At 50.8% G+C, this 19,872-nt stretch overlaps 2 long non-coding RNA genes and 1 other non-coding gene across 17 annotated transcripts in view; 1 reads left to right on the top strand and 2 right to left on the bottom strand.

The window, feature by feature from the left end:
• Nucleotides 1-14,820, bottom strand: part of Meg3 (maternally expressed 3) — a 30,734-nt gene extending 15,914 nt beyond the window's left edge. The window contains exons 1-8 of one of the 3 annotated variants that reach the window (NR_027652.1): nucleotides 14,717-14,820; nucleotides 11,967-12,116; nucleotides 11,074-11,789; nucleotides 10,775-10,868; nucleotides 9,274-9,386; nucleotides 6,445-6,525; nucleotides 6,264-6,337; nucleotides 6,006-6,163 (exon numbers count right to left, since the gene is read on the bottom strand). This is a non-coding gene — a long non-coding RNA (maternally expressed 3). Of the gene's footprint in view, nucleotides 1-6,005; nucleotides 6,164-6,263; nucleotides 6,338-6,444; nucleotides 6,526-9,273; nucleotides 10,419-10,774; nucleotides 10,869-11,073; nucleotides 11,790-11,966; nucleotides 12,117-14,716 lie in introns of those variants that run through there. The other 2 variants (NR_027651.2, NR_003633.3) reach the window with 2 other exon arrangements.
• Nucleotides 11,196-11,275, bottom strand: Mir1906-1 (microRNA 1906-1). Its single transcript, NR_035440.1, has one exon. It is a non-coding gene; the product is annotated as a microRNA 1906-1 (primary transcript).
• Nucleotides 14,821-15,666: 846 nt separating the features above from the next.
• The window catches only part of Gm34081, a 47,025-nt gene continuing 42,819 nt past the window's right edge, over nucleotides 15,667-19,872 (top strand). For 10 of the 13 annotated variants that reach the window (XR_872993.2, XR_872992.2, XR_872986.2 and 7 more), the window contains exons 1-2: nucleotides 16,052-16,203; nucleotides 19,397-19,581. This is a non-coding gene — a long non-coding RNA (predicted gene, 34081). Of the gene's footprint in view, nucleotides 16,204-19,083; nucleotides 19,153-19,396; nucleotides 19,582-19,872 lie in introns of those variants that run through there. The other 3 variants (XR_003950134.1, XR_872985.3, XR_872984.2) reach the window with 3 other exon arrangements.

Below are 19,872 nucleotides of genomic sequence, written 5' to 3'. Positions count from 1 at the left end.
ATCTTTTTAAAAGTTTCTCTCTTCCGGAGGCACACAGGACCTAACTGATCTTGTTTTGGGTACAAATATCTCACTGATGTTTCCAACAGAGGAAAAAAACGTCAAAGGACTATTTTTACTAAAATGTTGATTTCAAGAAATCGAGTCTGCAGTTACGCAAATGATCAGCCTTTCCCACTTCCTACCTGTTGAGAAAATACTACCCTCTTGCAAGTTCCCCTGACAAATGGAAGCTCTTTGCAGAGCTCATTTCCTGTACCTTTGTTGAGACCCAGGCCCTGGACATTACGGGCCCATTTATGAAAATGGGAGCGGTAATTGGGACATCTTTTGAAACCATGTCCCCTTCTATGCACCGGGCCCCCATCAGCCCTCTAATTTTCGTTGGTCGGGTTTCAGAGGATGTTTATATATGCCTCTTCCTGGAATTTCACCTCTTTGCTTCAGGAGTAGGCAATTAGAGAGAATTAGGACCTATTTGGTACATGTTTACCCTTAATGGATAGAAAGGCTGAAGCAGCCTTAAGAACACAGTCTGCCAGTCTAATTGAAGCTGGCAATTTTTTGATTCCTCATTTCAGCTCGTAGGTATTGTAGCAACCAAGGTCACAAAACAAAAGCTGCGGTCCACCACGGTAATGACGGGCACAGACTGACAGAAAAGGTCTGTGCGTTCCTGATTACCATGCTGAGGCCCAGGGAAGAGTACACAAGGGGGTGGCGGTGAGTGGGTACCACTCACTGTTTTTACAAGTTGCTACCTTGGTGGCTTCAACTAGAAATTCTTCCCTGAGTGGGTCAGGATGCCTCTTGACCAATGGGTGCACAATGACCCCTTCTGGATAGCACCCCTGGGACACATCCTCCTGGCAGGGAAAATATGGGTCTAGTTTTTTTACACAAGGGATGCTCTCTGGCCCAAAAAGGGTTTTCCAGCCTGGCCTATGGGATGTTTGAATAATTCCCTGTAATAAGTAATACCTTTGCCATAGCACAAGGGGCAGCAACGGCTTCCACGAAGACCTGTGATTTCTAAAAGCTGTCAGTGATGAACTAGCTGAGCTCTGAGACCCCCTGACCACACTTGTCACTCAGGAACCTACAATCAGCAGCCCTCACCCAGGGCTGCACCAGCTGGACACTCTGACCCTCTGGAATCTCCAGCCCCCTCACCTCCAAAGCAGAGGGACAATAGCAATAGAAACAAGGCTGCCAAGGCGCCTGGTGTGCCAAAGACCCAGCACTTACAGACTCAAATTCCAGAGGTCTCAGATGACTACAAATTTGTACTCCTCATCTTAAGGATGGAGAAAGGATGACCCCGAGGGCTGCAGGCAGAGGCTGAGGTCACATCCATAGGCAGGGCTGGGTTCAGACAGTGGAAGGCAGCTCCAGACAGCTGTCTATCCTGGACCTAAGTACCCATTCTGGGCTCTGTCCGCTGACTACCTGACAGTTTCTAAGGAGCAATAGGGTGACCTACCAGAAAGCTAGTGGAGGTCCACAGTGTCCAGTTATGGACCTCTGCGTGCCCTTCTCTGGTTAAACAAGGACTGTGTCTGATTACAGAAAGGCTCTGGTCTGATTAGGCCGATTTACAGACAGGTAAACTGAGGCTCAGAAACAGTCACAAAAACACCAACTTTGACTGATAACCAGGACTTTTTCTCCTAGCAGGGACTTTTTGCCTTGGGACAGTCTAGGGCAGTAGTGGGATAACCCCTGGTCGGGGTGGGGGGGGGGGGTCACTCTGCTTTTTCTGCTCTATGTCCCTAACCTTACATACTTGTCATACCCTACTTTAATTTCAGACCCCTGCCATCACCACCAGCCCTCCCACCCCCAGTTTCCTAACCCTGGAGGACCAGCTACCTAGCCACATACAGAATGACCCAGAGAACATGCTGGAAGGCAAAAAAAAAAAAAAAAAAAAAAAAAAAAGCCACACAGCTGTGGTCCCTGGTGGCCAGAAAAGACATGTGCTCACTCTTTGGCCCCTCCCACAGTCCTCTTTCCCCTAACTCTTCATTCTGGACTATCCCTTGGCCCCATTCTGTCTCTAAAGCATCTTTTGGGCTTTGGGCCCAATGTGATCACATTCTTGCCTATAGTTAATCCTATCGCTCTATCCCAAGAGACTTACACAAATCTAAGCCCTGGGAAGGACAAGCTGAAGAGTCCCCAGGGTCAGACAGTGACAACATTGGGGATTATACCAAAGGGGTCTGCTCCTAGGTGCAACACACACACACACACACACACACACACACACACACACACACACACAGAGGCAGGAGCCCCACACAGCACCCTGGGAACACACACACACCATGTCGAGTAGGTAATTGAGTTTTCTTCCTTTCATCTGAAGAAAGGGCACCTTCCATTGACAGGAGCCATTCACAGGACCTGGGAAACTCATCGAAGCTAGCTCTCCCAATTATCCCCAGGTGGCTGTGCTCCGCGGGGCTCCCCCACATTCCTTTCTGCTTGAGCCTTTGTTTCCAGCTGCAGCGGGCCTCGGAGCTCCCAGGCTAAGAGTCTCCTCCTTAAGCCCTAGCCAAAGACCCTATTCACTGAGAGAAGAGAAGGCCAAGTCAAGGTGGTGGGGAGCCAGGCTCTGGGGCCCCACTCCCAGGCTCGGGGAGGGAAGACCTCACCATCTGCAATTTTCTCTTAAGCCCAAAGAAACTAGAGAGCAATTAAGAAAGTCAAGATTGTACCGTACCCTCCACCCCTGCTCTCACCTTAATTAATTCCTCTCCCACACACATCCTGCTTGAGCTGGAGGGATGGGGACTACTGGCCTCCGTCACTTGACACCTGCCCTTCACACACATGCTCGCGCACACACACGCACACACCCACACACCACACACACACATGCATGCACGCACAGACGCACGCACGCACGCACACACACACCCTGGACTTGGGGATGAAGGAAGATGAGAAAACAAACATGGACAATGCCTGAGAAGCCTGGCTAAAGCCACCAGGTCCCAAAGGAAGAGGCGGGGCCCCAGACACTGGCCCCAGGGCCAGACAAAACCAGGACACACCAGATACTTGCATCAGAGATGGAGACCCAGGTCCCCTCTCCTAATGCTGCTCTGCTCTGTAGCCCTGTTGCTGTGTTTCTAGGTACCCAGAAGGAAACACCATCAGAGACTCCTTCCTAAAGTGTCCCTAACTCCTACTGGACTAATTTTTCTATGCCACAAAGGCAACTTCACCCTGAAATACCCCTTTCCTCAGAAACCTTCTAGAGACCAAGGTGTCCACGAGCAGCTAGGCTTTATTCAGGGGTCCCCACCACCCACCCAGTGCCTCTCTCTTTCAGAGACCCCTGTGCCTTATGGAGTCTCACTCAGAAAGACCCAGCTCTCATAGAAATTTCCATCTTCTCTAACTAGGAATGGCGGCCTGAATCTTCCTTTCCTCCTTTTCTCTGAGAGGGATGGGGGCTCAAGGCTGCAGAAGAGGGGGTAGCTCTTGGGACTCGTTTCCAGCCTGTTAAATTCCAGTCCCTAGAGAAGAAAGGGCTCCCCAGACAGCTGCCCCCACCCAGTTCCTCCAGCATGGCTTCTTTATTGCCCTTCACTGTCCACTGCTCTGTAACCTTTGAGGGCCTTAATTTACCTCCCTCCACACCCCCTTTGTGTGACACCCCTTACTCTTCACTAACCAGCTTGTTAAAAGATCGGTAGAATTTTTTTTTCATTCTAAGAAGTCAGATTGCTCATAAAGGAAAAAAAAAAATGTAAGTTACTTCATGTAAATGAAGGAATAAGAAACATATGCGTCCTGCTGCCCCAAAGTCTTGCCAGGTTTTGACATCATTTAGAGAAATGTACTTTTGAATACATTTGGGGTTTGAATCACACAAATCAGGGGCCCTGAAAACTGCAGCCAGCAGCTTGCAGGAGGGAATGTAGAAGCAAAGGCAGCCCCCTCCATGAGTAACCTCAGCTTAGCTCTGGCCTCCCTTGCCTGCCCACTCCTGAGATAGATGGACAGGCTCTCTCCCACAAGAAGCCACTATCTTGTCCCCCAGTCTGCCCTCCTCATGAAGAACCAAGTGGAAAGAACTTTGGGGAGCTAAGTGCCTATTACCATGGCAAATGACCTCCCATCTTCCCACCAGGTGGCAAGGTCCCTGTGCCTGTTCTCTTGACATTCCAGGCCTCATTTCCACCCTTTTTATCACCCTCTGGCAGTCTCCAAAGCATCAAAAAGAATTTTCCAGAAAGCTATCATTTCTATTGATTCTCAGGAGTAGTATCCCCTCTGCAGTTCCTAAACCCAGTCCGAGAGGTTGGTGGATTGTATATTAATTGAGAACCTAGTATGCTTCCTTGTTCTTTAAACTAATGTCACACAAAATCTACCAAATCTATCTGCCCGAGATTTAGCTTCCACAGTCCCTGAAATGTCAGTCACTCAAAATGTACCTTCATGTAAAGCCTGTCCTTGAATCCTGGGAAGGTAGGTGGGGCCGGCTGCAGAGTGTAGGAGTACTCTAGGATAAGTGGGCATATTGTCTCATGGTTGGGTCTGTTCGCATCATCTTAACCTAGCCTAACCACTTGGCTCAGCCTACCTCCCAAGTTCTGGGCTTGACCCTAATGAACAAGCTCAGAGCTGCAAGCCCTTGGCTCACTCGACTCAGACTACCCAGGCAGTGGCTTTGTCTAAGCTCGGGATTCGATGCCCCTGGGAGCCTGTATCCTGCCCTGAGCAAAGCTTCCCCCCCCACCCCCCAGCCCTCCTCGCTAGCCACGTCACTGTGTTTGCAGGTTGCTCAGTAAATGCCAGCTACGGAGTAAATGTCACAAGACAGAGCCTTCTGGTGCCCTAGGCACACACCCCTCCTCTCTACAGCCTACTGGGCCCTCTAGAGAGGAAAAAAAAAAAAAAAAACAAAAAACAAAAAAACAGGCAGGCAAACGCCAGGCCTAGGTGCATGGCCCCTTTGTGAATTAGGTTGTTTAGTAATAGGATCCCATCCCATTTCCACTCCAGAGGGAGAAAGGCTGAGCGCTATAGGAGCATCTACAAAATCTCATTTAATGAGAATATCATGGAAGCTGCTCCATGGGAAAGGCAAGGCCTCCTCCAAGCAGGGTGACAAGTTGGGAGGAATCTTGAGACAGGGGCATGGAGGTCAAGGTGTTAAAAAGGATAGCAACTAGGCCAAGGTCAGACCTGGACCCAGTCAAATTGCTCCAATGTCTCCCACCACCCCATGTGGGGCAAAGCAGGAGGACCCTCCTCTTTAAGCCACCTTGATGGCTAGCTGCCCTCCTCACCTGACCCTTCAACCCTATGTTTCGGTCCTACCCACCCCAACACAACACACAACCCTTCAGTGGCTCTACAAATATGTCTTGAGTAAGTGAACCATTCTTTGTGGTTCAAAAACAAGCGATGGAAGTGTGATGGAGTCTTCTGTGTCTTCTCCAGCATATTCCCTGTCTCAAAGCAATGTCAGGAGTAAGGAAAGCAAAGACAAGCTCACATAAAAAAAACAAACAGCATCTCATTAGTCAAAGCCCCACGTAGGCAAGGCTGAAATTCTGAGTAAACAGCGCCACCATGGCTGGTGGGGAGAAATGTCTCCCCACCAAGGGTGGATGGATAACCACCCATGTCCACATCTCTGCATGGGACAAAGCCAAGGGCCTGTGGATTCTTCATATCACGAACATAGTCAGTCGGGTTGACTATGTTGTGTGCCTACTGTGTTTCTTGCCCTGGCTATTTCTGGGAGTGTACATGTGCCCTACCCCCACCTACCGTCTCTGGTCCCTGCTAGACAGGGTCCAGGAGGGACTCCCACGCGTGCTGTCTCGTGGCAACAGTCTTTCTCTCAGCTCCAGGCAGCGTCCAGGCGAGTGTGCGGCGCTTGGTAAGGTGCACCCTCCCCCTGTACAACTTCTAAAGTGAAGATGTAATGTTAGTGGATTCTAACAAAGTTGTGTTTACCGGCGCAAGTGACTCACCCTAATCCAGGAGGGTTGCAACGTGTTGTGCGTGAAGTCCTCGCGCTGGGCGTCGTGGGTGGAGTCCTCGCGCTGGGCTTCCTGGGGTCCTCGCGCTGGGCATCCTGGGGTCCTCAGTCTTCTTTTCTTCAGCCGGCATGGCCGGTGGGCAATGCCAGCTTTGAGGAAAGGCAAAAAATTAGAATTCCTACAAAGCAGAACACCCTAAAAAGAAAAGCCACCTGTACTCACACGCATGAAGACAGGCAGCGGCCTCACCTGCTCTTCTGTGGAGATGGGCAGCTCGTGGAACCTGAGCACAACAGCAAATGGCACAGGAAGACGCGACAGGCCTGGATAGTAGCCCCCAAAACAACACCAAATGGTCAGCAAGGGGCCTAGGAGGGCGGGGCCATGGACTCTCAAGGACAAGGTGGTGGGAAGTGTGGTAAACACCCACCAGGGAAGGACGATGGCTAGGATTTCGAGTTCGACGAAGACGGCGACGGGATCTCCAGGGCCAGCAAGCCAAGCCTTAAACCTGTTTTAAGACCCTGGTCACTCAGCCCCTGGAAACTAGGCCCACAGGAAATGAAGAACCAGCAAGGGATGGTCCAACAGGCACCAGGAGGCTGTTGGCAACTGAGGTGAGTTTGGGGAGGCGGGGGGGGGGGGCAAGTAGCCCGTACTCAGCCATGAATGGGGAGGGAGGCAGAGAGGGGGGCAAGGCCCTGGGGGTGGGCAGGTCTGCGTGAAGGCAGGGCAGGCAAACCAGGCCCACCCCATGCCCTCTGAATGCCCTCTATGGAGCCAGAGACCAGTGCTCTGGCTCCCAGACAACCCCCCAGCTTGCCCTCCCTGGGAAGCAGAGGCCATCAAGGGACAAGCTAGGTGGCAGGTGCCAAGCCCAGGGCCAGGACCATGGGCACGCTCAGTTAGGATCAACTGTGGATGACAGAGTAAACGCGCGGACGAATGCAGGGCGCAACCATAGGACCCCTCAAAGGGGGCTGAGCCTAGGGCAGGTTGCTACTGATCCCACATCCCTTGAGCCCCCCACACCCCCTGACCCTTAGCTGCCCAGATGTGGCAGTTGAGCCCGTCCATTCGTCCGCCTGTCCCACCGTACATCATCCCACATACTCTTACTGAGCCCCACTATTTACCGGGTTGGTGCTGGGACACCCAGAAGAGGAAGGGGTGGCCTAGGGGCACCCCAACAGGGGCCAGATCCAATTGGGAGAGGGAGGGAGACAAACAGAGGGAGGCTGAGACAGAGAATGGAGGGGAATGGGCAGTAAAGGCAGAAAAGGTTGTTCTCAGAAGAGTTGGGGGGGGGCAGTGCTTTTCCTGCCTCCTCCCTCCCCCTCCTTGGCTTCATCTCTGTAACTCCCCAATATGTCCTGATTGATCCCATAGATGTTGAGTACCCAGAATGCTCTGGGCCTGTGGGCCAACTACTCTGAAGCCACCCTGGATGCCTGGACGGAAAGGGGAAGGGGACTTTTATACCCTCGGATGCACACAAGCACCCTTGAGAGTCCCGGGAAGTGGACTGGGGGGTGGGGTGGGGGGGGGGAGAGCAAACTGTGCTTCAGGAAGTAGTTACCTGGAATCCTACTTAGAAGCTTCCTGCCATCAAGGGCAGCTGAGCTGGTGGCAGAAGGGGTGGGGGGCTGGGGGGGGATCTTGTTTGAATTGCTCAAGGCTGCTGCTAAGTTTGGAGAACCGGTGACCTAGGACTTGTGAATATCAGAAGTGGCTTCAGGGACCTATTATCTCAATATAAATATTATTGATAGATACTTGAGACAAGGGACCCTGCAGACAGTGAAGTCTCTATAACTGACTGCACTGTGGGCAGGGAGCCTTGTGTGTGGCTTCTACTCTCCTAGACCTTCGCTCTATCCTAGTACCCTACCTTCAAGTCCAGCACAGGGGTGGTGCTGTAGTGGACCCACTGAGGAAAGGGGGTGGGAGGAGGGAGTCCCCTTCACCGGGCTTGTTGATTGCTGGGGTGAGACTGGGGAACTTGGCAGGAGTCTAGGTGACAAGGAATGGCTGGGCAGTGTGGAGCTCTTAAAGTTCCTTGAAGCAAAGCTACCTTCAACATGCAACCCCATTCAATGGGGGGAGGGAAATCTACAACACTGACATTAAAGTGTGCCTTAAGAACCCAAGGCCCCCTACCCCTCAGCCACCAGCTCAGCTCATTATGATAATCAGTGTTTTTCCTTCGCAGACAAAGAGGGCTCCTTATGAGATGACGATTGGAGCTCAGCAGCTTCCTCATTAACTAGTGCTGCAGCCTCCTCCTTCCACAAGGCCCAAGATTAGCCCTGTGTTCATTAAGGAGAAAGGGCAAAAAGTAGAATAGAATTGGAAAAAAGAAAAAAAAAAACATAGCTGGGGGGGGGGTAGGGGTGGCTCTGTCCAGTGAGCCAATCATTCCTTAAGACCCTTCTGACCCCTCCTGTACCATCGGGACTTAATCACCAGTCTGGGGAGGCATTAGGGAAGGGGCAAGGGGTGCAGAGGTTAAACCTCAGGAGAGGAACTCAAAACCCTTCAATGGGGCTATGTGATACGGAGACTTCCTGGGATGTGTCACTGGGTAATCAACTTAAAAGCTTCCTTCTGGTTCTTCTCACAGGCTAGCCTAGAAGGAAAGCTTTTGCTAGGTGAGGTCTGGGGAGGTCTTAGTGGTTCCTAATCCCCTTTCTTTGCCTTTACTGTCTGTCATGCTTGTACACCCCTTCAGCCCCACCCCCACCCCCTGCCCCTGCTCTTTGGTCTTCTCTGTGGGAACCTAACTTTGAGAAAACTTGTGTCCCAAATTGCATTTGCTCAGGAATATCTAATTAATTTCTCTTCCAGTCCCTCAGCTAAGGAGTCAGTGTCTTACCTGATGGAAGCTCACCTGGCCTTCCAAGTGAAGCCTATTAACCCTGTCTTAGCCAAGGTATCCTGGAAGAGCTGACCTACACCGTGGTCCCAGCTTTAAGAGCTTTCCCTAAGACCTGAACCCAGACCACCCGGCCCAGAGTGCTCTAGGTGGCCTTGGCAGCTGGGTGGCACAAGGCAGGTTTGGGAAACTGAGAGGGGCTAGGAATGTAAGCTCCCAGGGAAAGTAAGAAGAGCTGTGTCCGTGAAGCCAGTAATGTTGGAAATAGAAGGGAACCAGAGCCGTGAAACCAATGGAGCAGCAGGAATGGAGGAGATGCGTGTGTCCTTGTGTCCAGCCAGAGCTGGCATTGTGCCAAGGGTCAAGCTACAGAAAAGTCTTTACCTGAGCGAGAGCCGTTCGATGGAGAAGAGCGAGTCAGGAAGCAGTGGGTTGGAGGGGAAATTGGAGGTGAGGAAGGAAAGCAGCGAGTGTAGACAGGCCTCGAGAAGCCGGGGCTGTGAAGGAAAGACAGACACTGGAGTGGCGAGGAAGGAGGACAGGGGGAGGCGGGCTGGCGGGGCTCCAGGTGAGCACAGTGGAGCCAGGAGTCCCGAGAGGAACTGGAGGATGCAGGCTGGAAACAGGTTCATGTCCACTGCTGCTAAAACCGAAGAGACCGCGAGGCTAACGTTATGTGGGGGGGCCCCGTCGGAAACCGCTTGGCGACCTCTGCTTCCCTGCGTGATGGCAGGCCGGCCCTGGGTCAGGACAGGGAGTTGTGAGCATCAAATGAATGAACAGTTGCCAGAGAGGGACCAGGGTAGCTCCAGTCTCCATGTGCACACAGCAGTGCACTAGTGAGAGCCCCCCCGGGCCACTCGGCAAGACAGAAAAGGTCCCTTCAATCAGCCTGATTAACTCAGAGCGGGTCTCCGCCCACTGCATTTGTCTCCTGCGTGCTCCTTCTGCCTCCATTTGCCTCATAATCCAATCAGCCCCTTTCAGGGGCCTGGACACCATTGTCCACTCCAAGCCGGGCTTCCCTAAAGCAACCCAGTTGTTTTGTTTTTTGTTTTTTTGGGTTTTTTGTTTTGTTTTGTTTTTTGTTTTTGTTTTTTTTTTTTTTTTGGTCTTGTCTGGACAAAAATGGTTGGTTTAAAAGGCCAAAGAAAGTGCTGGTAGAAATGAGAGTACTAATTAGCCTCCAAAAAGAGACTGTTCTCATTGTCTTTGTACCTCAGCCATAGCCTGGTGCACTGGGCACATGGTCAGTGTCTCAGAAAATGTTTGTTGAATGAATGTTGTTTGTTTGTTTGTTTGTTTGTTTGAATTCTGGAAATTATTTGTTGAACACAAAGACACCCAGCACCTACTGGGTGCTCACTGTTGTGAGAGACTAGGGCTGGCCGCTGGGCAGTAGGGACAGCCTCATTGGCTAATTAAGGATTTTTTTTTTGCAATTTCCGGGCGATTTACAAGGCACTTTCTTGTGAGTTATGTAGTTTGGTCTTCAGAAGCGCTCTGTGGGGTAGACAACCTGGCTTTCCCCCCACCCCCCACCCCCCACCTCCCCCCACCCTCCACTTTTTCTCTCTTTATTTCTCCTTTTTTTTTTTTTTTTTTTTGAAATGCCTATTTAGGTGTGAAAGGAACTGAAACCTGGAAGCTAAATGACTTGTTTAAGGTCACACCATCCCTAAGAGGTGATCTCAGCACATGCTACCAGACTTGGGCCACCCCACCCCCACCCCCAGCAGCTCCCCAAGACCACCCTTGGGAAGCTAGGATTTCCCATTGTGAAATGTTTGGTATGGATCGAAGAACTTTAGGTGGAGGACAGGGGACTGGACCATCAGGGGTCGCCACAATGGCACCCGTGTCCAACTTTGACCCCTTCTCTTACCTAATGTGGCAAGAGTCCAAGTGTCCTCCGTGTGAATTTAAGTTCAATCTCATGAGTGAGTCCGGGCTCTCCCAGTTCTCTTTCCCACCTACCTCTTTAAAAATCATGAAAAAATAAAAAATAAAAATAAAAATCAATGCCAATTCACCCCTCCTCTCTAGACACTAGGCTACCCCCTTTGACACATGAATGACAGGAATAACATGGTCACATTATGTAGAAAGTGCCCTGGAAATGACCGCACACTCGTGTCCTTACTCAAAGTCTCCCGGACATCCTGTTGTCTAAAGAGCCCCTACCTGGCGCAAGGAGAGCCCTGGGCATAGGGGCTGCAGGAGTCTGCGAGAGAATGGTTGAGACACATGAGCCATGAACGGGAGGACTAGATCCACCTGCAAACCTTTCAACAAACATGTGCTGAGGTCTCTGCCCAGCCCTGCCTCAGGCTGCTGCAGTTCATTTAATTCTCACAACAACCCTAGGAGGTTGCTCCTAATGTCCCCACTACCCCAAAAGGGACATCTCCGAGAAGGTGGGTGGAGGAGGGGGAGGGGACATGCCTTGGGGGGTCAGCCACGTGCTCATTCCAGAAGGAAGCACCCCACCCCACCCCACCCACGGAGTTGCCAGCAAGATGCTGGTCGCCCCTGACCCGGGTCCCCCTCCTGAGAGGTTCCCAAAGGGACCCTTTTGCTCAGGACATTGTTAGGACAGCATGATCAGTCACAAGGGACGACCCTCCTCGGGGAGGGCAGCACTCCAGTTCACTAGCAGATGAACACGAGCACAGATGTACAGGAAAGGGCTCAGACTCAAGACACAAGCAGAGCAAAGGTCAAGGGCCATGGCCAGTGCCCCCTCACTAGGGCACTGGTTCAAGGTTTGAACCCCAGAGAAACTAGCTGGCCACTGATGATCCTCTTTGTCGCTTGTCCCTCGCTGTCCTGATCCCAGGGGGGTCCACAAGGAGTTGCTCTGTATGGTAGTGGGTTCCTGGAATCCGTGCTCCTTGGCTCTACAAATAACCAAAGGTTAGAGAATTTATTAAATGCCCAGGTATAGGTATTAATTACAATGTAAGCTAATTAATTATAACTAATTATAATTTCAGCTAATTATTTAACATTTTAAGTTGTCTTTAATGGCTAATGGGTCTGGGGGTGATGAATGTGCAATGGGCAGGAGAGCTCACAGGCCATATAACATGCAGGCAACTTGAGGGAGTGGCTGGGGTACCAGGAGGTAGAGGTGCACAGCAGGTACTCGAGCAGCAGCCTTGGCATCCAGAAGGTGGTCCTGGAAGACTGGTGTGAGCCGATGATGTCATCCCTGAAGAGAGAGCCTAGGATATGGGAGGGGGTTGTTAGAAACCACCTTGATGACCTCTAACGGCCAGCCCAGGAACAGCATAGAGAGGGAGGGGGCAAGTGAAAGAGGAGAGAAGGGAGGGGAAGGCTTGGGGGGAAAGAGGGAGGGGTGGGAGGGATCAGGGAAGAGAAGCAGGGATGGGGTGGAGGGAAGGAAGAGAAGGGAGGGGTAAGAGGAATGAGGGAAATGGGTAGGGGCGGGAGGAGAAAGGAGGAGGAAGGGAGGGGTAAGAGGAATGAGGGAAGTGGGTGGGGGGGAGAAAGGAGGAGGGAGGAGGGAGGAGAAGTGGGAGGAGGGAAGAAGTGAGGAAAAATGGGAGGGGGAAGATAGGGGAGAAAAGTGGGAGGGGAAAGAGGGAGAGGAGAAATGGGAGGGGGAGGAGGGAGAAGAAATGGGAGGGGGAGGAGGGAGAAGAAATGGGAGGGGGGAGGAGGGAAAACAGAAATGGGAGGGGGAAGAGGGAAAGTAGAAATGGGAGGAGAAGTAGGAGGAGAAATGGGAGGGGAGGACAGCAATGGGAGGGGTACAGATGAATTGATTGACAGGTCACAAGTGTTAGCTGTGTGCGCATGCGCAACTCTAGCGCTAGTCTGGCAGGCCAAGAACCATTTGCACATAGAGACCGCTAGGGGGCGCGCGGCCCGCACTCACTAAGACTCCAATAGCCCAACCACCTGAGGCACCCCCACAGGCGCCAGGACGCAGCTGCTAGAGCTAGACTGACGTAGGAGGGGGGAGGGCGCCCAACAGGTTTCAGGCTTGGGGGGGGGGGGCAGAGCCCACATCAGCCATCTTTAAGGGTCGCTATGCACCCCCATCGCCTCTGCCTGAGCCATTTTCCAGACATGACGCAGCACACACACAGGCATCCAGGAGCCGCCTTGCACCAAAGAGACCCTGCAGTAAGGGGCTGCCCCCAGACCACAATTCTACTCCTGATAAGTAAAAGCAGGACGCTGCCCCCACCCACCATTAGTAAATCCAATTAAGCATAATTAAAATTTAAAGACTCAATTCTTAATACAGAACACTCATTTTTGAGGTCTTCAGCTATATGACAAAATAAAGGCAGACCACCCTGCCTCCCCCCACCCAATTAACACCCTTCTCCTCAAAACCTTGCCCCCCCTTTGCCACGTCAACTCTCAAGACCCTTATGGATGACGCCTAATTAATTAATATTTTTTGCAATTCTTCCTCAAAAAGCCACACCTTTCTAAGACCCCAGAAAACACAAATCACTGAAAATAAATTAATCTGCGTCCATGACACCCTAAATCACACAGCCACTGCAGATGACGCCATCTCTGACCTATTGTAAGTCCTGCAAGCGCACCTTAGTGAATCCAGGTATCTACTAACATTTCCCCATAGGTAAATGAACCCATGGTCCCGCAACCCATCTCGCTCCCGACCCCCTCCTGCAGGAGAACAAAGGCCACCTCCTCTTCCCTCCCCACCCCGCCCCCCAAAATTCCGCAGTGCCACCAGCGCCCTCTTGCGGCCATCAATAGAACATTCTAGAAACCTGCCACGTCGCAGCCCTCAGGCTGCCCCCCCCCTCAGCCAGCCAGCCCAGAATGAGGAGGGGGCGGCCAGGGGGGGCTTCACGGGGACAAAGGAAACGGCAAAAGGTGATTTACCAAAAGTCAAAAGCCTTCAACACGTCAGAATCTAGCCGCAGCCATCATGCGCAATGCCAAAAAGAACCCTGCCTCCAAATTTCCAGCACTCAGATCACCCCCCACACCTCCACACACCCCCTTTTCTGCATTTTATCTTTTCCTTCCTATGAGACGCAAGGACGTGGGGTTTTTTCTACCCTAGCCCACCCCCCACATCTATTCTGCCTTTGCCCCCCGGTTCCGCAGCCTTCTCTGTGATCTGGGGGTCTCCGGCTAGATTTGCCTTTGACGCCCTCTCTTTCCGCTGTTAAAGTAGCTGCGTCAGGAAACGGCTAGTAATGGTTACATTTTTTTTCCCACTATATTTTGCCCGAGGTTAGGTCTATACTAAACCCGAGTATCTGGATTCAGAATTGCTGGTCAACATGAACCTCTAAATCTTACGCCCACGTTCCGCCGAGAACCTGGCTAGGAGAAAAAGATGGCTCGAGACCCCCCTTTTCAGGTACCCCCCCCCCATTTTATGGGGCTTGCGGGATGATGCATCGCCGCCATGTCTCTCACCATTAATGCGATTCTAAGGGGGGCTTTCAGCCACCAAAACCAGGTTTTTAGACCCCAGAAACAAAAATACACTGGATTTGGGGGCGGAATATCTCATTATTGCTGCTTTTCTTAATCAGGGTCTCTACCGCGCTGCCCACACTAGTGAGAAAAAAAGCCCTAGTGGACCGGACCCCCCCACACCCGCGAGAAAAATGTGCCTGAGGATTCTTTTCCTTGCAGAATTTCGTGTTGGATGCTGGGGACCAGGCTAAGGGGCTGGCTTTGGGAGAAGGTCCCCAGCACTGGCCTTTCGGCATGTCCAGGAGGACGGAGCCGAAGCCAGATAGTGATGTCGTCTTCATTTTTGCACATCCTTTCAGGCAAAGGATGGCTAACCACTCACCAGGTAAGAGATTCTTCTGTGGGCGCCCCGGGTTTCTGGAAGAGCTGCAGCCAAGGCCAGCAGAGCCGAGGCGAGCTCTATTCCAGCTCTTCGTCTTCTGTGCTAGGGGCTGGCTGGGTGGGGTTTATATAAAGGCGCAGAAGGGGTGGTCTTTGACGTCAGCGCATTCTGCTGCAATGCGCTCATTTCTCTAAAAGTGATTGGCCGGAAAAATGAGCCCCCCAGATTCTATGACAAATTGCTGTAGCCGCACCCAGACTGCAGCAAAGAACGAAGGAAAAAAAAATCTGCCGCAGTGCCCCTGGCCGCCATGACCAACACCCTGTGGTCGCTGGTGATTTTTCCCTACATGAGCCCTAGTTGTGGATGGAAGGGCGATTTGTAGACAGAAACTGGGGGGAAATAACCCCAACTGGTGATTGTTCTCAGGCGACCAAGGATAAAGGTGGGGTACCGGGGATCGGCAGATGGCTTGCCTGGGTTTCTCAGAACATCAGTCAGGGGCTCCGGCTTAGGAAAGGAGAGCGTTGTTTTTTCCTAATTGCACTGGAAATTTTTAATAAAAATCCCAGATAAAATAATTGATTCCCAAATGTTAGCCTGGAGGCTGTCACCCCCACATAGGGTACCCCGATTCTGACGGACTATCTTGATACGGGGAATTTGGCATTGTTGAGGCAAAAGGACCTTGATTTTGAGTCCCAGGCTTTACAGAAGATACAACCTGTGCACCAAAAACCTTGCGCTATTCCGCCCTTTCCCAAGGACCCATTTCTGCCCGTTACAGGGGTACCCAGCAACCCGGAGTGTACTGTGAATATAGGCGCAACTGTGCCCCCTAAGAAAAGTACTTAATTAGTGAAAATGGGGTCCCTGTGGTAATGCTTAGAGTACACCCCCAAATCGGGCTGATTCCCCACACTTTGAAGGGCGCCCCCCCCTCTCCGCAGCCCAAGCAGACACATGTTGCTATGGTGCGTAGCTGCTGGCTGCGGACGCTCTGAGACTTGGCACAGGAGAGCTAATCCTTAACAGGTGGTACCTCCGGCTGCTCTGCCTACCCTAAGTGGCAAAGGGGGCAACATGTCCATCAAATGTCCTCTCGAAAAGGTCAGAATGCTGTTGAAAGGGACGAAGGATCTATCTTGGGGTGACAGGTGGGTGGCAACTGTGAGTCCAAAGAAGAAGCGTCTGGTGACAGAAAAGGAGCGAGAATGATTGAGACCCTAAAAGGAAAGTCAGAGGCCCTGTGGAGGACATGAAGCTGGAAGAGCCCCCCACCCCCACCCCCCCGCCGCCGCCTTATTTACGCCTCTGCAGCTGCTTTCGCGTAAGCCCCCTATGGCCAGCAAGCCTAGGATGCCACTGTGACTCGGGTCCTGGGGCTGAGAGGCACTGAGAAAAGCCACCGCTGAGCCCAGGGTTACCGATCAGCAGCTTGCCGGCGAGGTGACTCAGGCCTTTTCAGGGGTGGGGGCGTTGTTAAGGTAGGAACCGATGCACTTCGGAGGGTGAAAATGAAGGTTTAGGGCTTTGGGGGCATCAAAAAGAGCTTTCTGAATGTGTCAGATACTGGGAGAGAAAGAAAACACCCCATTTTTGCAAAGAGCCCCCCAAAAGAAGGCCCCTGACAAGCTAAAGAGGCCTTCTCCAGCCACAGACGTCATTATGCAGCAAAAAACATGGCTCCCAGCACCATAGTCAACAGGAGACATTTATTAACCCACAGTATTATTAGCTAGGAAACAGCCAGAGCTGGCTGGGGCCAATCATCAGCAAGGAGACCCTGTCGTCAAGCCCCTGTGGCCAATCAGACACCAGAAGGCCCAGTTGCTAGCCTCTGGGGGCAGAGGCAAGGGGTGCGCATTGTCATGGAGGCTCATGTTCGTGGCCCACGACGAGTGGGATTGCAGCGGCCACTAGAGAGCATCAGTAGCCATGTACTAGGGGTCCCTGAAGGCTGTCAGCATTGCAGCCCCCAAAAGAACGTGAGCTGGAGCCTGGTGTGAGCCTCTGGCAAGCACTGACAGGACCCTCAGACACCCAACAGCCATTCTCTGGGCTCCAAGCCCTGTGTCCTTGAGAGAAGGAGGGCCTCCACAGCAAAGTCAGCCTTTGCATTTTTTTCCCCCCTGGGCCTCTTGCTCCTAAGCCTGTTCCTGGCAGCAAACCGTATCCCTCAGCTTCAAAGCCTTTACTGACAGGCCAAGGTAACAGACCCTGGAAGCTATGTGTTTCTGACAAACTGCGCAGTGGTTGGAATCTCAGCCCTGTTCCCTCCCAGCTGGTAGGCCAAGGTCCAGGCCCTTCCCCAGTCTGGGCCCCTATTTCCTCATCTGGAAAAAGGAAAGAGTTGGACAGGAGAGTCCCCAGGGAGCCTTCCAGTCCTGCTTTGCTTGATTTGAATGTATACATCAGGCGAGTCAAATGTCTTCCAGAACATTCTTCATGACAGTAATTAGTATCAGGTGTATTTTGTAGTCCATGTGGTTACTTCATCTTGCAGCTTTTCTTTCCATTGTATTTTATTTTATTTTAAACAGAACTCCATGGCAACATGTTTGTCCTTCTGGCTTCCTAAAATAAAGGCAAAAATAAGGATGGGGTAACGGGGGGCACCAGAGAATGCTGTAAACGAATCTCTACTAAGTCTTACCGTTTAACGACAATTAAAAAAATAATCCATATGCTTAAATGTGTTTGTCAGCTTCTCTGGAGCTCAGAACCTAATTTTTAAAATATTTAGTGGTCCAAAGCAGTGGGAGAAATTCTGGAAGAAGCCAAACCTATGCTAATGTTTGGATGGGATCTGTTTCTCTGTCTGGGCAATGCTAGTAGGTAGCCCTACTCAAAATGGATCTGTGAAGGCTCAGATTGGTGTCTATGAAGGAAAACAGGAGAACAGGTCCACATTTGAGAAAGAGTACTTTCTCTCTGAGTGTTACAACGTGGCTCTCCTGCAGGCTGGAGAGCAGCCAGATTTCCAGACCAGTGGCTTGCCTAGCCTTCTCCGCCTCCTCTTCCCTGGAGATCTAACTCATGGTATATAGATTTTTTTCCTTCTTTTTAATTATTTTCTTAAGACAGGGTACCCCCCCCCAAAAAAATGTAAATGAGGAAAATACCTAATTAAAAAAAAAAAAAAGACAGGGTACCCCAGGCCAGCCTCGGATTCATTATAGTCCAGGCTAACCTCAGTCTTACAATTCCCCCATCTTGGCTTTTGGAATTTCTAACAGGGTTTTTATTTATCTATTCATTTTTTGGTTTTTTAAAATTTGTATTTAGGAACTCAAAAAGCTGTGTGACCTGGGTGTGGCAGCCTGAGTCTCTAATCCCAGCAGAGACAGATAAATCTTAGAGTTCAAGGCCAGCCAAGACATAGTAAGACCTTGTCCAAAAATATAAAATTAAAAAATAAAGCTACATGAGCAGCCTCTTAGCTCATGTACATATTTGTGGTCAAATATACAGATATCCTCAGATTCAGCTAGGGAGTGAACGCAAGGTCTTTTTTCCTTTCCCAAGCATAGGTTAACAATGTACTCTTGTAAAACCATCCTGACAGCTATTGTAAAACAGCATATAAATGCTGCCCGCTCAGAATAGCCCTTCCAGAGTTCCCCTAGACGTCATTGTCCTCCAGATGTCCAGATATCTCTGGGACACATGCCTCCCAACCCCTTCCTAACACACCTAGAATAATGCCCTTGTAAAACTATGTTGGGAGCCATTGTAAAATAGCAATTAAGTGCCACCCGGAAAAGTGCAGCCAGAGTTCCTCTAAACGTCACTGTCCTCCAGATATCCAGATGCCCAGATATCTCTGGGACACATGCTTCCGAACCCCTTCCTAACACACATAGAATAATGCCCTTGTAAAACCATGCTGAGGGCTATTGTAAAATAGCAATTAAATGCTGTCCAGAATAGCATTTTCAGAGTTCCCGTAAACGTCACTGTCCTCCAGATATCAACATCTCTGAGCCACATGTTTCCTAACCCCTTCCTATCAAGCATAGACAAGGAGGGTCTTTAGGCTGGGTTTCTTTGGGAGTTGGAAGGGGCTGTTTCTCCTGCTGTGCTAGGTACCATCAGGAAAAGAAGGACTCAGAAAGTATTAATCAAGAGAACCCCCATCTTCTGGGGATACGGACCTCTCCTCTAGAAGGCACAGCAGCCCCAGATCTCCAGTGTCAGAGGTCCCCTGCTCTCCCTGAAGTCTGGCTCCTCAGTGGGGTGCAGCCTGAGCTTGCAAAGAAGAGTTGGCCAGATTGTAGAAGCAGAAAGAAAAATTGGTCCCGAGCTTTATGCAGAAGACCAAGAGTAAAGTTCACTCGCTGACAGACTGCAGTGCTTCATGGCAGGGCCTGTGTGCATGTCCTGTTTGTGCTATATCAGCCTGAGTCATAGCCAAGGCCAGCAGTAACCCAAGGGTAATCGCTTACCAGACAGAATTAGCCCTTGCTTTATCTTACTGGATACATAATGTGGAAGAGAAGGGGTTTTGCTCTTCAGGGCTTCTTTTCCAAAGCAGGGGTCACTGAGAAAGTTAGAGAGCAACCCCTCCCCACGTGATGAGAGGACAGATAGTTGTTCTGAGTAAATGGATTTGGAATGTATTTTTTTCCTCTCATGACTTTTCAGCTAACGTGTGTTATTTAAAAACTGTGCACTTAGAAAAAGAAGAGGAAGAGGAAGCAAGAGAGATGGCCCAGCAGTCGCAGCCCTTTCTCGGGTGGAAGACCTGGGTTTGTCTCCCAAAACCTATAGAGTGTCTCACCATAACCTGAAACTCCAGCAACACCAGGACTTATGACCTCTGAAGACACCAGGCAGCCATGGCATGCAACACACACATGCAGGTAAGCACTTGTGAACATAAAAATCAAAACCAATACATCTAAAAAGAAAGTTAGAAAAGAGAAAAGCAGCAATCCAGGGCTGAGGAGAAGGAGAGGGACTGAATAGGTAAAAGGCTTGCAACCCAAGCATGAGAGCCTGTCTTTAAATCCCCATGTAGAATTTCAGACACTGAAGCCAATGCCTGTAATTGTCATCAGCTAAATAGGTGAGCTTTGAGTTCAATAAGAGACTCTGTCTCAAAAAGGAAAAAAGAAAAAGAAAAAAAAAAGGTAGGGCTTAGGACTTTATTC

Source organism: Mus musculus, chromosome 12 (genome assembly GCF_000001635.26).
Source record: "Mus musculus strain C57BL/6J chromosome 12, GRCm38.p6 C57BL/6J".
Taxonomy (NCBI): domain Eukaryota; kingdom Metazoa; phylum Chordata; class Mammalia; order Rodentia; family Muridae; genus Mus; species Mus musculus.
This window is presented reverse-complemented; position numbering and strand designations above follow the sequence as displayed.